The sequence below is a fragment of the Dermochelys coriacea genome, chromosome 1 (genome assembly GCF_009764565.3).
Source record: "Dermochelys coriacea isolate rDerCor1 chromosome 1, rDerCor1.pri.v4, whole genome shotgun sequence".
Lineage (NCBI taxonomy): Eukaryota > Metazoa > Chordata > Testudines > Dermochelyidae > Dermochelys > Dermochelys coriacea.
Window position 1 is genome coordinate 225542122 of NC_050068.2, and position 14166 is coordinate 225556287.

Consider the following 14166-nt stretch of genomic DNA (forward strand, 5'->3'; position numbering starts at 1 on the left):
TAAGGTAGAACTGATTTATCTGCTTTGCTTTTCAATAGTTCCAGTGGTGTCATGATGTAGGATTTTATGGTCTATTAAATCATACCTGGCATTTATGGGTCAATTTTACTGTGCATGCATTAAGGATAGGCAGTAGTCTCTCCACTGTCTGGAGGCAACCACCTAAGGTAGCAACTGGTTCCAATTTTAAAGTCATATTCTGCATACCCACACTCTATATCTTTTATTTGGAAAACTGATTTGTTCTGAAAACCACTAGATTTATTCTGAAGACAAAGGTTTCCGCAAAGTATCCGAGGGTGGGGAATCTGTCAACTGCTTTTTGAGCTATAGATCATTAAAATTCCCTGATTTAACATGGACTTTTGTCTAACATTTCTTGTACCCTTTCTGGGTCAATAATGATTAGTTACTTCCCTGAAAGCTTTGCCATTGACTTCAGTGGGAGCAAGATCAGGCATGATATGTGAATGTGTGTTGTTCTCTTCTGGTTGCATCTTAGAAAAACAAGGATATTTTCAAGGGAGACGGTTAATATAGCCAAGAATGATGCTAAGGTTATGGCCAATGGAGGCAAATGAGCGGTCTAAGTTGAGATGGGGTAGAACCAGTAGTTCTCAACCTTTTCCATACTGGGAGTCCCAACTCATCTAGCTGAGATCCCCTGCTTCCATTTAGCAATACAGGAAGGGCAATGTAGCATGAACACCAGGCACCTGTTTGCAACTTCCAAGTTGAGAACTTCGGAATTAGACAGATCTTTGTGGCAATGACCTAGAGGAAGTTGTTTAAGGCTTAACTTGAACAAGACAGGCCACGAGGGTGAACAGAAAAGAGTTATTAAGCGAACAAAAGAAACAAACACACAGCTGAGTGATGGTAACAGAAGTTAAAGGTAGAACTAAAACAATGGAGAGGGAAAAAGTAGATAATCAAGAGTGGAAAATCAAGCACCGACCCTTCTAGGACTGCAAAGAGGAGGAGTCTTGGTTCAGAGGAGGCACCACCAACAGATAGAGGGAAGGGGGGTGGGCACAGTCTGACAGAAGCATAACTTTGATAGGAAGGAACCAGAGATTCCTGGATAAAATTGTATTCTGGAATGGCCCACAGCATGAAAGGCGGCACTGTGATAAAAGAGAGGTGGAGGGAACCTTCATGAGCAGTAAGAGGGAAGGCATCAGCAACATGGAGGACAGATTTGTCTAGGCTGTGGCCAAAGCTAAACCTAGATTTTTTAAAAATGGTCAAAAATGTCATGTGAGAAATGAAGAAATAATATTTCACTCTGAGATGGTGCATTTACAAGCATAATTAAACGTTTACAACACCTCTGTGAGGTAAGTGAATAACTACTCCCAGGGCCGGATTAACCTTTCGTGGGCCCAGCTCCAAACATATTTGTGGGCCCCCATGGAGGCAATGGAGCATGGCATGGGGCGGTCAGTCCCCAGAGCGAGGGGCCAGCCAGAGGCACTGGGGCATGGCATGGCAGGGGATCCGCCCAGCCCAGTGGGAGGGCACTATTTACAAACTGGCAGTTGCCAAGCGCACAGTGGCCCGCCCAGCTCTGTGCTGCCAGCATGTCCCTTCCCCTTGGGGTCGGGCCCATGCTGTGCCACACAGTCCCCCGCACCCAACATGAACACCCTCCCAACTCCCTATGGCCAGAGCCCTCTGGACCCCCTCCACAAATGCACAGCGCCCCCCTGCCCACACCCCCACCCCAACTGCCCCGCACCCCACACAGAACCCCCACTCCCTCGTGCTCCAACACACACATCTTCCCCGCCCCCCACAGCCCAGCACACCCGCCCCAGACTCCCCCAAAGACCCACTCCCCCACGCTCTGCCTCTCAGCCACACTCACCAGCCCTGCTGGGAGGTGACTGTCTGCCAGGCTGAGCCAGCAGCGCAGCCAGGGCTGGTCCCGGGCAGGGAATCACTCCGGCCCCACAGGAGTGGTGGGATCAACTAACCGACCAAGACTGGCCAGGCTTCTGCACCAGTCCCAGGCAGCTCAGCTGTGTGGAGACAGGCAGGGCCCTATAGGTGGTGGGAAACAGAGACTGCTCAGAGCTGGAAATGCATTGGGGTCCAGCCGGGGGCGGGAGACGAACCCTCAGCTAGCCAGCAGGCCAAGAGGAGCAAGTGGTGGGCACGACGGGGTGGGTGGAGCCAGCGGGCTGGTGGGGTCTGGCAGGATCTCGGGGCACAGTGCAAGTGGAGCAGGCCAGGGCCCCTTTTGAGCATGGGCCTGGCTCCATGGCACCACTGGCACCATTGTAAACCCAGGACTGACTATTCCCATTTTAAAGCTGGGAAAACAGTGACCATGCTGTGAGTCAGTGGCAGAGCTTACATTAAGAAAAGGAGGACTTGTGGCACCTTAGAGACTAACAAATTTATTTGAGCATAAGCTTTCGTGAGCTACAGCTCACTTCATCGGATGCATTCAGTGGAAAATACAGTGGGGAGATGATTTATATACACAGAGAACATGAAACAATGAATGTTATCATAGACACTGTAAGGAGACTGATTACTTAAGATGAGCTATTACCAGCAGGGAGTGGGGGGGGCAGAAGAAAACCTTTTGTAGTGATAATCAAAGTGGGCCATTTCCAGCAGTTGACAAGAATGTCTGAGGAACAGTGCGGGGTGGGGGGGGGAAATAACATGGGGAAATAGTTTTATTTTGTGTAATGACCCATCCACTCCCAGTCTCTATTCAAGCTTAATTGTATCCAGTTTGCAAATTAATTCCAATTCAGCAGTCTCTCGTTGGAGTCTGTTTCTGAAGGTTTTTTGTTGAAGAATAGTCACTCTTAGGTCTGAAATCAAGTGACCAGAGAGATTGAAGTGTTCTCCAACTGGTTTTTGAATGTTATAATTCTTGACGTCTGATTTGTGTCCATTTCTTCTTTTACGTAGAGACTGTCCAGTTTGACCAATGTACATGGCAGAGAGGCATTGCTGGCACATGATGGCATATATCACATTGGTAGATGCGCAGGTGAATGAGCCTCTGATAGTGTGGCTGATGTGATTAGGCCCTATGATGGTGTCCCCTGAATAGATATGTGGACACAGTTGGCAACGGGCTTTTTTGCAAGGATAGGTTCCTGGGTTAGTGGTTCTGTTGTGTGATGTGTGGTTGCTGGTGAGTATTTACTTCAGGTTGGGTGGCGGTCTGTACTCAAGGACTGGCCTGTCTCCCAAGATCTGTGGGAGTGATTGGTTGTCCTTCAGGATAGGTTGTAGATCCTTGATGATGCGTTGGAGAGGTTTTAGTTGGGGGCTGAAGGTGATGGCTAGTGGCGTTCTGTTATTTTCTTTGTTGGGCCTGTCCTGTAGTAGGTGACTTCTGGGTACTCTTCTGGCTCTGTCAATCTGTTTCTTCACTTCAGCAGGTGGGTATTGTAGTTGTAGGAATGCATGATAGAGATCTTGTAGGTGTTTGTCTCTGTCTGAGGAGTTGGAGCAAATGTGGTTATATCGTAGAGCTTGGCTGTAGACAATGGATCGTGTGGTGTGATCTGGGTGAAAGCTGGAGGCATGTAGGTAGGAATAGCGGTCAGTAGGTTTCCGGTATAGGGTGGTGTTTATGTGACCATCGCTTATTAGCACAGTAGTGTCCAGGAAGTGGAACTTTTGTGGGGACTGGTCCAGGCTGAGGTTGATGGTGGGATGGAAATTGTTGAAATAATGGGGGAATTCCTCAAGGGCTTCTTTTCCATGGGTCCAGATGTTGAAGATGTCATCAATGTAGCGCAAGTAGAGTAGGGGCATTAGGGGACGAGAGCTGAGGAAGCATTGTTCTGAGTCAGCCATAAAAATGTTGGCATACTGTGGGGCCATGCAGGTACCCATCGCAGTGCCGCTGATCATCAAGGATCTACAATGTATCCTGAAGGATGACCCATCACTCTCACAGATCTTGGGAGACAGGCCAGTCCTTGCTTACAAAGAGCCCCCCAACCTGATAATCAAAGCAACCAGTAACCACACACCACACAACAGAACCACTAACCCAGGAACCTATCGTTGCAACAAAACCCATTGCCAACTGTGTCCACATGTCTATTTAGGGGACACCATCATAGGGCGTAATCACATCAGCCACACTATGTGATATATGCCAACATGTGCCAGCAATGCCCCTCTGCCATGTGCATTGGTCAAACTGGACAGTCTTTACGTAAAAGAATAAACGGACACAAATCAGACGTCAAGCTTTATAACATTCAAAAACCAGTTGGAGAACACTTCAATCTCTCTGGTCACTCGATTACAGACCTAAGAGTGGCAATTCTTCAACAAAAAAACTTCAAAACCAGACTCCAATGAGAAACTGCTGAATTGGAATTAATTTGCAAACTGGATACAATTAACTTAGGCTTGAATAGAGACTGGGAGTGGATGGGTCATTATACAAAGTAAAACCATTTCCCCATGTTATTTCCCCCCACCCCTGACTGTTCCTTAGACATTCTTGTCAACTGCTGGAAATGGCCCACTTTGATTATCACTACAAAAGGTTTTCTTCCTCCCGACCCCCCTCCTGCCGGTAATAGCTCATCTTAAGAGATCATTCTCCTTACAGTGTGTATGATAACACCCATTGTTTCATGTTCTCTGTGTATATAAATCTCCCCACTGTATTTTCCACTGAATGCATCCAATGAAGTGAGCTGTAGCTCACGAAAGCTTATGCTCAAATAAATTTGTTAGTCTCTAAGGTGCCCCAATACTCCTTTTCTTTTTGCGAAGACAGACTAACACTGCTGCTATTCTGAAACCAGAGTTTACATTAGAATTCAGGAGTTCCTGGCTCCCAGTCAGCTCCTCAAACCACTACACATTACAGCTTCCTTGCTGGGCGAGGAAAGAACGCTAATTTCACAAGCACTTTGAGAGTGGGAAGGTTAGAAATAACCTAGGGCTGTTTCTAGAAAGTATCACTGCTGAGGGAGAATTTCTAAGGAGGGGAGTAGAAAGGCAAATTCAGAAAAGACTGGAGATGAAGTAGTTATTGGTATTCGTGGTTATGGAGGGAGCATGGTTGAGGAAATAGAATTAAATGATACCGAAGGAAAAGAGGTCAAAAGATAAGATTGATTTCTTAAATGGCTGTATGGCGTCTGAATGGCCTAGATTTGGGGGAAGAAGAGGAGGAGAAAGGGAGAGGAGAAAAGTGAAAGGGGAAGAGAGGAAGCAGAAAATAACAATGGGAAAGACTAAGGGGAGGGGAGGTGTTCAAAAGGTGTCATCTGTTACAGATAGAAATGTACTTGGCTCTTGTAAAGCGCTGGTTGTGTGTAGATTTCAAAGTACTTTACAGAAGAAGGAAAGGTTTCAGAGTAGCAGCCGTGTTAGTCTGTATTCGCAAAAAGAAAAGGAGTACTTGTGGCACCTTAGAGACTAACAAATTTATTAGAGCATAAGCTTTCATGAGCTACAGCTCACTTCATTGGATGCAGGAAGGAAAGAAGGAAAATATCATTACCTCCATTTTGCAGGTGCGGAAACTGAGACACTGAAAAGTGAAGTGACTTGTCCAAGGTCACATAGCAGGACAGCAAATTATTCCAGCAAAAATTATTACTATAAATGCTACCTGAAAGATGAGTAGGAAGGAGTCATGCAGGGGACTGGACTAGATGATCTCTTGAGGTCCCTTCCAGTCCTATGATTCTATGCAATTCTGAGTGGGGTGGGACAGAACAGAAAAAAAAAATTGTTATAGGATGTATAATGCCAACTAAAACGACTGATGAAAGTTTGAGGGTTGGCTCCTCTGTGCTTTAAGCAACAGGCTAAGGAATACCCACATGCATGCGCACACACTAGCTCTGCCACTGATTTGCTATATGACCTTGAGCAAGTCTTTTCATCCCATTTCCCCAGCTCTAAAATGGGGATACTACTTCTCTACTTCACAGTGGCTTCACAAGACTAAATTCAATAGTATTTCAAAAGCACATTGAGATCCTTGGCTGGAAGGGGCAAAGTATTATTACCAACCCCCATCTCAAATGGAAAATAAAATCATTCATGCATCTGATGGCATCTCTGCTCCCCACTGCCAGCCTCAAGACACTGCAAGGTCATTTCATACCAGAGAGCACTGTGGGGCTCACAGCCAGCAACACACATACCAGAATCAATAGAAAGTGAATGAGGAAAAACCCAGCAAATGGGCCGTCTAGCACTATAGGTAACATTTTCTTAAGTGTCTAAGGCCCAATTCCTCAAAGGTATTTACACACCAAACTCCCACAAATAAATTGGAGTTAAGCACCTAACGTGGATCTGGGCCTAAATCCATTGACTTGAAATGGGATTTGGGAATTTAAATCACTTTGGTACTTAGGATTTAGGGTAAAATTTTCTAATTTTCAAAAGTGCCTAAAGCCCAGAACCTCAAAGATATTTATTTAGGTGCCTAACTCCATTGATTTCTGTGGAAGTCAGGCACCTAAATACAATTAATAATCTGGGCCTAAGTGATTTATGTGCCTAAATCAAATTGATTTGTAACCCCATTGATTTGTAATCCCACTGTAATGATTTTTTTTTTTTTTGCTAATTTCACTTTTTGTTGCCTTGTCAGAGAAACATTAATATGGAATAAGAGAAGGAAGATGATGGTAAAAAATACTAACAATGAATCAGAGTGATATATAGAATTATTAGAAAAGAAGAATAGACGGACCATAGTGAAGCATATTTTTAGTAATCCTAGTTTGGAATCAATTAAAAATCTCTATTATTTGAATTTTATCACCTTTCCTCTCTTTCTCTAGTTACCAATCTTCTTATCAGATCCGGCGCTTGCCAAGCCAATTTGCGGTAGCCTCATCAGAGATGTACAGAGTCCTCAGACTACTATCAAATCTGGTCAGAGGGCAGTTGTCAGAGATGTGTGACATGGTCTGTCTTTGGCCACAGCTGCATTGAGGGTCCTCTCATTGGACACAGGTGTGAAGACTGGCTGCACATTGACCTTGGCCTGTTCAAAATCAGTTTAGGGCCCATGAACGGCATGACAAATCAAAGCCGGGTACACGCATAACTGAGTCAGTTATACAAGACTGGTTTCAGATGTCAGCTGCAGACCATTCTTCATGCCACATGGACGTTGCAGAGAAATGTGGGCAGGGCAAGTGGGCTTACAACATGTGCCTCAACGGAAAGTGCGCTCTTGGGTGATGGAAAAGGTCTGTGTATAGCTCAGGTTTTCCCTGATCTTCTCAAGCATTCTGGCTGTAGCAACCTTAAGACAGATGTGTGGAGGAGGGATACTGCATAACACAGGGCCCCATGGTACTGGTGTGAGTTAAATCATACCATTTATGGTGCGCATTGTTGAGTTTAGTTGTGTGTCAATCAGTTTGACACGAAATGAATGGAGCTAGACCCCAGCACAGTACTCTGCTGCAGAGTAACAGAGAGCTAAACTTGATGACTGGAGACTTTGAATTTTTGCTCCCAATGAAGTGCCAGCCAATTTGCTTAGAGGGTTTTTACACATCCTTAGTCTTAGCCAAGTTTAGCCAACCTTAGCCACAGTTTTCTTCAGGTGGTTAAAATGTGTGAGAGATCTATCTAGGGTTACTCCAAGGTAGACTGAGCGGGATTCATGTTTCAAGAGATGTCCATTGAGAAAGAAATTCTGTTCTTGGTCTGCTCTGGCACTGTAAAGATAGAACACACTCAAAACTGTCCTGGTCACACTTGGTTGTAAATACCACTGACTATAGTATTCATCCATCTAAATCAAGTCAATGTTTAGAGTGTCTTCAAGTTCTGGGAATGGCTTAAGCAAATGTCATTTGCGTATGTGAACTAGCAGCATTGAATGAGCGTACGGTCATCTGTGTACAGTTTGAAAAGCATTTGAGCTGGCATAGAGCCTTGTGGTAGGCCTCTAGTTTGCTTTTTCTATGCGCTAACTCTGTCACTGGTGTGCATTCCAAAATGTCTGTTGTGGAGGAGAAGGTCAACAACTTTGACTACCTATGCTGGGAGTGCTTTTGACAATTTGACTAAGTGCCCCATGTGCCAGACCATGTCGTATTATGCTGTCACGTCCAGAAATAGACCTCCCATCTTCAGATTTTTCTAAAAAAAAATCTTTTTGATGAACGTTGTCAAAGCCAGCACTTGATCTGCTCCAACCTTTCTGCAAATCTGCTTGCTTCGTGCTGAGTATTCACTCCACTTCTGGGGAGATAGGCTGAAGAATAAGACACTCTAGCATCTTGAATGGCACAGACAACAGATATATTAGTCGATAGCTGGCAACATTATATGTCTCCTTTCTCCAGTTTCAGAAAAGCAAAGACTTTGGACATTAGCCATGTCTTCCAAACTTACTCTTCATTGACCACTTACAGGAAAGACTTGCATGAAAAACTCCAGGGAATACATTCTAACTAATACACCCTTCTCATTCCTCTTCTTTTGGGACCATTTTTCTCTAGTTGTACAGTGCTGCCACCACCTGGCTAAATTCAGTACCACAGAGCTCATTCAGTGGGAGTATCACGAACTCAAACATCTTTCTGGTATCTCCAGAATATAAGATAAATGCTGCCTCGCAGTCAGAGGTGGATTAAGATTTATTGGGGCCCTGGGCACAAAGAACATGGGGTCTTCCCACATCCTCCTCCACCATGGGTCCCTTCCCCCTGCTCCTCCCCTTCCCCCAAGGCTCCGCCCCCTGGCCTGGCTGGAAGCCAGGGCCAGGAAATAGCTGCCCAAGGAGTCTGGGCCATTGTGGGGAGCCCTGGATCCTCAATCTGCCTTGGGCGGTGCACCCTGAGGGGCAGGGACGTGGGCTGGGGCTGCTCTCAAACACTGAGATCCCCTGCCCAGAACAGGTGGAGGTCTATGGGCTCTCCACAGTTGCCTGAGCTCCTTGGGTGGCTTTTACCACAACCTAGGACAGTAGTCCCCAAACTGTGGGGCGCATGCCTCAAGGGGGGCACATAGGAACATTTGGGGGGTGCAGTGGGACCCAGGTCAGCCCCTACAGGGGGTGGGGAGGGAGCACCACCCATCCCTGCTCTGACCCCAGCTCTGCTCTAGCCCCACCCCAGCCCTGTCTCAGCCCCAGCTATGGCTTTGCTCCCCAGTTGGCAAAAAGGGGCTTGGGGGGTGGGGGTGAGCAGCGGGGCTCGGGTCAGCCCTCTGCAGGGGAGGAGGGGGCCTGAGCAAGTGGCTTGGCCTGGCTCTGCATTGGGGAGGGAAGGAAGAGGGGACTTGGGCCAGCTCCGCATAGAGGGACTGGGGGGGCAAAGGGAGAGGGGGCTCAGGCCAGCTCTGCACAGTGGGGAGTGGAGGGGAAATGTACTCATTCATGAGTCTCTACACATGCAGATTCCGTCTATCTTCTGGCTTGGCTGGGAGTGGGGCCTAAGGGGGAAGAGAAGGAGCAGGGCTGAGGGGTGGGGGAGAGAAGCAGCAGGGGGTGGGGCCAGAGTGCTGGCATTCTGCGGGGCCCCCAAATTGTCCAAGGCCCCTGAGCATGGGCCCCATCGGCCCATACAGTAATCAGTCACTGCTTTCAGTATGCTCAGGAGGATGTAGACAGTGATTTACTCCCTCCTAAGCTGCTGTACCCACCATCTGCTTTGACTTCTTTGCTTTTACACATGAATTTAGTACTGGTGAAGGACACTAGGTTGACAATTCTAAATACTGAAGTCCTCCAACCATCAATCCATCCGGCAAACACAACAAGCCAGCAAGCAAGCAATTTTTCTCCCCCTCTGCAAAGGTGTCTGAATCCTGTTTTAAGAAGGACTTTCTATAAGGGCAGGAAAGTAGTGGATTAATTTGAAGTTAAAGTATTAGGCAGGGACTTGGAAGATCTGAGTTCATTTCCTTGCTCTGCCACAGACTGCGTGTGAGACCTTAAGCAAGTCACTTAATCATTCTGTGCCATAGCTCTTCCTCTGTAAAATGGGGATAATACTCCCTCCTTACCTCACAGGGAGGTTGTCAGCATGAACTCATTAATATTTGTGAATACGGTGTGGGCATGGGGCCCATAAAAGTAACTAGATAGATAATGTTATCTCCAGGTCATTCAATCCCTTGTATCTGTACTGGCACTGGTGCTGTGGTACCAAAAGTAGTGGTGTTTGTGCTGTGGATACCTGTCCACTACGAGCTTCATTAAGACCATCCGTTCATTGCACAGAGACTACCAAGCAGTCACTGGCTGGTAGCAACTAGAGGACTGTAAAATATTTGCAAAGGCCAAAATGCTTGGAGGATGAAGGGTTTATAGCATTCTTTTCTACACTCAAAAGAATGAGCCTATTTTGAGGATAAAAACCCCAACCTTTCATTTGTTTTTTGTTTTGTTTTTTTAACAACCTAAGAATGCAATGTAGGGAAAACAAGCATATTTCGAAGAGAAAAAAGGTACATTCAGGGCAAAAGATGGCTTCAAAATTCAGATTGCAAATTCAAACTTGGCTATTTTTGGAGTGAAAATGCACACTTTGCATTTTATAGGTTAGTGAAGTTTGAGGGGCATAAAATACATATACTTTCTTATAATTTTTTTGCCAGTTTTGCACATTTCTTGGAATTATTATAGGTCACTACAGTCATAACAAAACTTGTAACACCACTGAATGAGAGGTGAAAAGCTCCATTGTTCACTACCAGTCCCTGCAGATATCCAGTCCTGCCTGGTGCAGAAGGCAGGTGGGGCTACCCCTTGTTGTGCCCAAGCACACCTCTGCAGGAGCAATGAGTAGCACTAACAGCCCTGGAAACAGGGATTGGATTTGGCCAGTACATGGTAGTATGGCTTATGAGAACTTCTCCCAAGCTGCTGTCTTGTTCTTCAAAATCTAATCCTTAAAGTAAATCTTTAGTTGTTACGATTGTGAAGAAAACCTTGAAAATGTAAGCTTAATATAACCGATGCACTGATGTCTATGTGAGCCTGCAGAGAGGCCTCTGAAAGGGGTAAACTGACCAATGCCTTTTAGGGTATATCTATATAAAAGCTATTACAGAGGCATAGCTACAGCACTGCAGCTGCGCCACTGTAGCATGGACGGACATTGATGGAAGACGTTTTTCGGAGATGCAGTTAATCTACCTCTCTGAGAAGTGGTAAATTGGTCAAAGGGAGAATTCTTTCCTTGACGTAGCCATGTCTACACTTGGTGTTAGATCAACTTATGTTACACAGGACACAAAATTTTCCACAGCCTTGGGCAAAATCAGAAGGTTGATCTAATTAAGTGTAGCTCAGGTATCAGTGAGGGATTAACTCAGATTCCCAGGCATGACCATTTAAAGCCTGGTCTATGCAGAAGTTTTGTACTGGTAGAACTATTTTGGTGAGAGGTGTGATTCTCCTACTGAGATAGTTAAATCAGTACAAGTGTGGATGGAGTTATACTAGTACGAAGGTGTTTTATACAGGAATAGCTTATTCCCCCTTACTGTAAGGGCATAGATATACTGGCATAGTTAAAGCATTCCAGCTTTTATGTAGTGACAAACCCTCTGTGTCAACAGTCTCATGTGAGAAAAGAGAGGGAGGATCACAGATCTGCACAATTTGTGAATGATGTCTCAACTGATGCCACAAGAGGGTGGCATTTGGGAGAGGATACCATTTCCCCCTACCTGAGGCAAGAAGGGGTCAGCCCAAAGAGCCTATTACAGCCCGTTGGCACATCCAAGCCCTACCAAGGGGAGCCAATCTCAAGGAACTTAGCTGAGTTTAGAGTATGCCCAACCATATTTGAACACCTCCACAATTTCCTGGGAGCACAGGACTGCCAACTCTCCCAAGTTTTATTATGAATCTTAAAGATCCAGCTCCTGGCATCATGTGGCTATGTGAGAATCTCAGTTTTCATTTTTAAAGAGAGTATCTATTGCTCCTGACTGCAGAGAAACTAGAAAATGTGACCCATAAAGGTTAAAAACCAGAAAGGAAATAAAAATAATCCAAAGTTTCTTAGTTTAAAAGTCTGATTTTTAAGCCAATCATGACTTTTCAGGGCTTGACTCATGATTTTTGAATGCTTAGGATAGGCAATACTGTGAACAGTGCCACATTTTGGTGAGTCACATGGATGGAGATTTCAAGAATACTACTCTCTTTTTTCTCCAATTCACCCCCTGGTTTACAGGGACCCATCCCCATTATTGCAGAACTCAGACAGATAAAATAAGGATAGCTTCTGTGTGAGGATTTTGTGGGGAGGGAGAAGGAAAGGCTGAATACATCCTTCCTCACCTTTAGTGCATCCATAATTCAGCCCAAAGTTGACAGACAGGGAGCCTCCAATAGTAGAAAAGTTTGCTACACCCTTTCTACTAGTATAGCAAAGGCCACAGCTCACAGCCCTCAGACAAATGTCTATGGAGACACTGGGCCTGATTCTCCAGTGCTTTTTGTAATGAACTGTAGCTTCATACATGACCATGACTGCCAGCGGGGATGAAATGTGGGACATTCAGCACCATAAGTGTAAGCCCCTATTGCTTGAGAATGCCTTTAGCTTTAGTGACAGGGCCAGCCATGAAAAGAAAAGGTCAGTGTATGACATATTTGCCCCACTAGAAAAATATGTCCCAAGCAGCTGAGGTCCACAAGAGATCAGATCCCCCTTGCATGCCATCTGTAATTGATGCTGTGTTTATCAGCAGGGACAAGAGCACAGTGAGCAATCGGTGTAATTGCTGGAACCTGCTGAGTTAAAGACATGTTCCCATGCTCCAGGCCAACACTTCCACCTTCTGGAGCCATCTGTACCTGTGACAAGTGGATGTGAAATGCTATCCAATCAGAATGATGGTGTTTCTATCCATTGGGGCAGGCTCTCATCTCCGTTACACCAATGTTAATCCAGAATAACTCCACTGACTTCAGTGCACTTACTCTGGATTGATGCTGGTGTAATGGAGATCAAAAACTGGCCCACTTTGTACTAGTGTAAATTACTACACAAGGTGCAAGGCAGTGGGGAATCAGGCCCATTATGCCTTACACAGGCATCACTTATTTGTTTGTTTCTTTACAAATCCCTCCTCACCGGATCTAGTCCCTTATACAGATGTTTAAAATCTGCCTAACTAGGCATAAAATACAAAAAATGATTTCTTTGTCTGAATATAAACTCACAAGATATAAATTAGGCCCTCCACATCTGACTGCCCAATATCCCTCAATGAAACAGACAAACCTAGCAGTGTGTCTTCACTCACCAAAAATCAACTCCCCAGTCACCCTTTCCAATGCCACAGTCTACCCCCTCACACACAGATAAGTATTTTCATTTATTTTAAAAACACGCCTTGTGCCCCTCATTTTGCTGGATGGATGCATGTTACAAAATTAAAAACAAACAACTGTTGCCAGCACTCAAACCCACGACTCCTGACATGTTAGATCTCATTCCTCCCTGTCCCACCTCCTCCCACTGAGATCCTGGCTACCCACCCAAATTAAGAGAAAGCCAGAGTAAATTAAGGCATCTAGGATCACATTCTCAAATGGCCAAATCTGGGTTCGCACAGGCTGCAAGAGGGAATGAATGATAGAGCTGAGGGCCTTTCACTAAGCCTCATCTGTCATGAAGTCCCATGCTAGGGACAGACAACAAGCAAATTCCATCGGGACACAATGACCATGATAGGGGAAGAGACAATCTATGAGACAGCTCTCTGGGCACCTAACTAAAGCCTGACGCAGTTAAACACACACACACACACCACAACCTAATCTACTACCAAGAGAGATCAAGATGATTCATTAACACTTCTGATAGAATCAGAAGTAGATAGGCTGTGCTCTGATTGTTCTTACTGCTGTGAGTTTATACTTTTTTTAAAAAAAAAACCAGTAGATTGAACAATTAATGGAAACTATAATGCTCCACTTGTAAACCAGATATGGGAGCAGATCCTGCCGCTCTTAAGACTATAACACAGTGGTTCTCAAACTTTTGTACTGGTGGCCCTTTTCACATAGCAAGCCTCTGAGTGCAACCCCCCTTATAAATTAAAAATACTTTTTTATATATTTAACACCATTATAAATGCTGGAGGCAAAGTGGGGTTTGGGGTGGAGGCTGACAGCTCATGACCCCCCATGTAACAACCTTGCAACCCCCT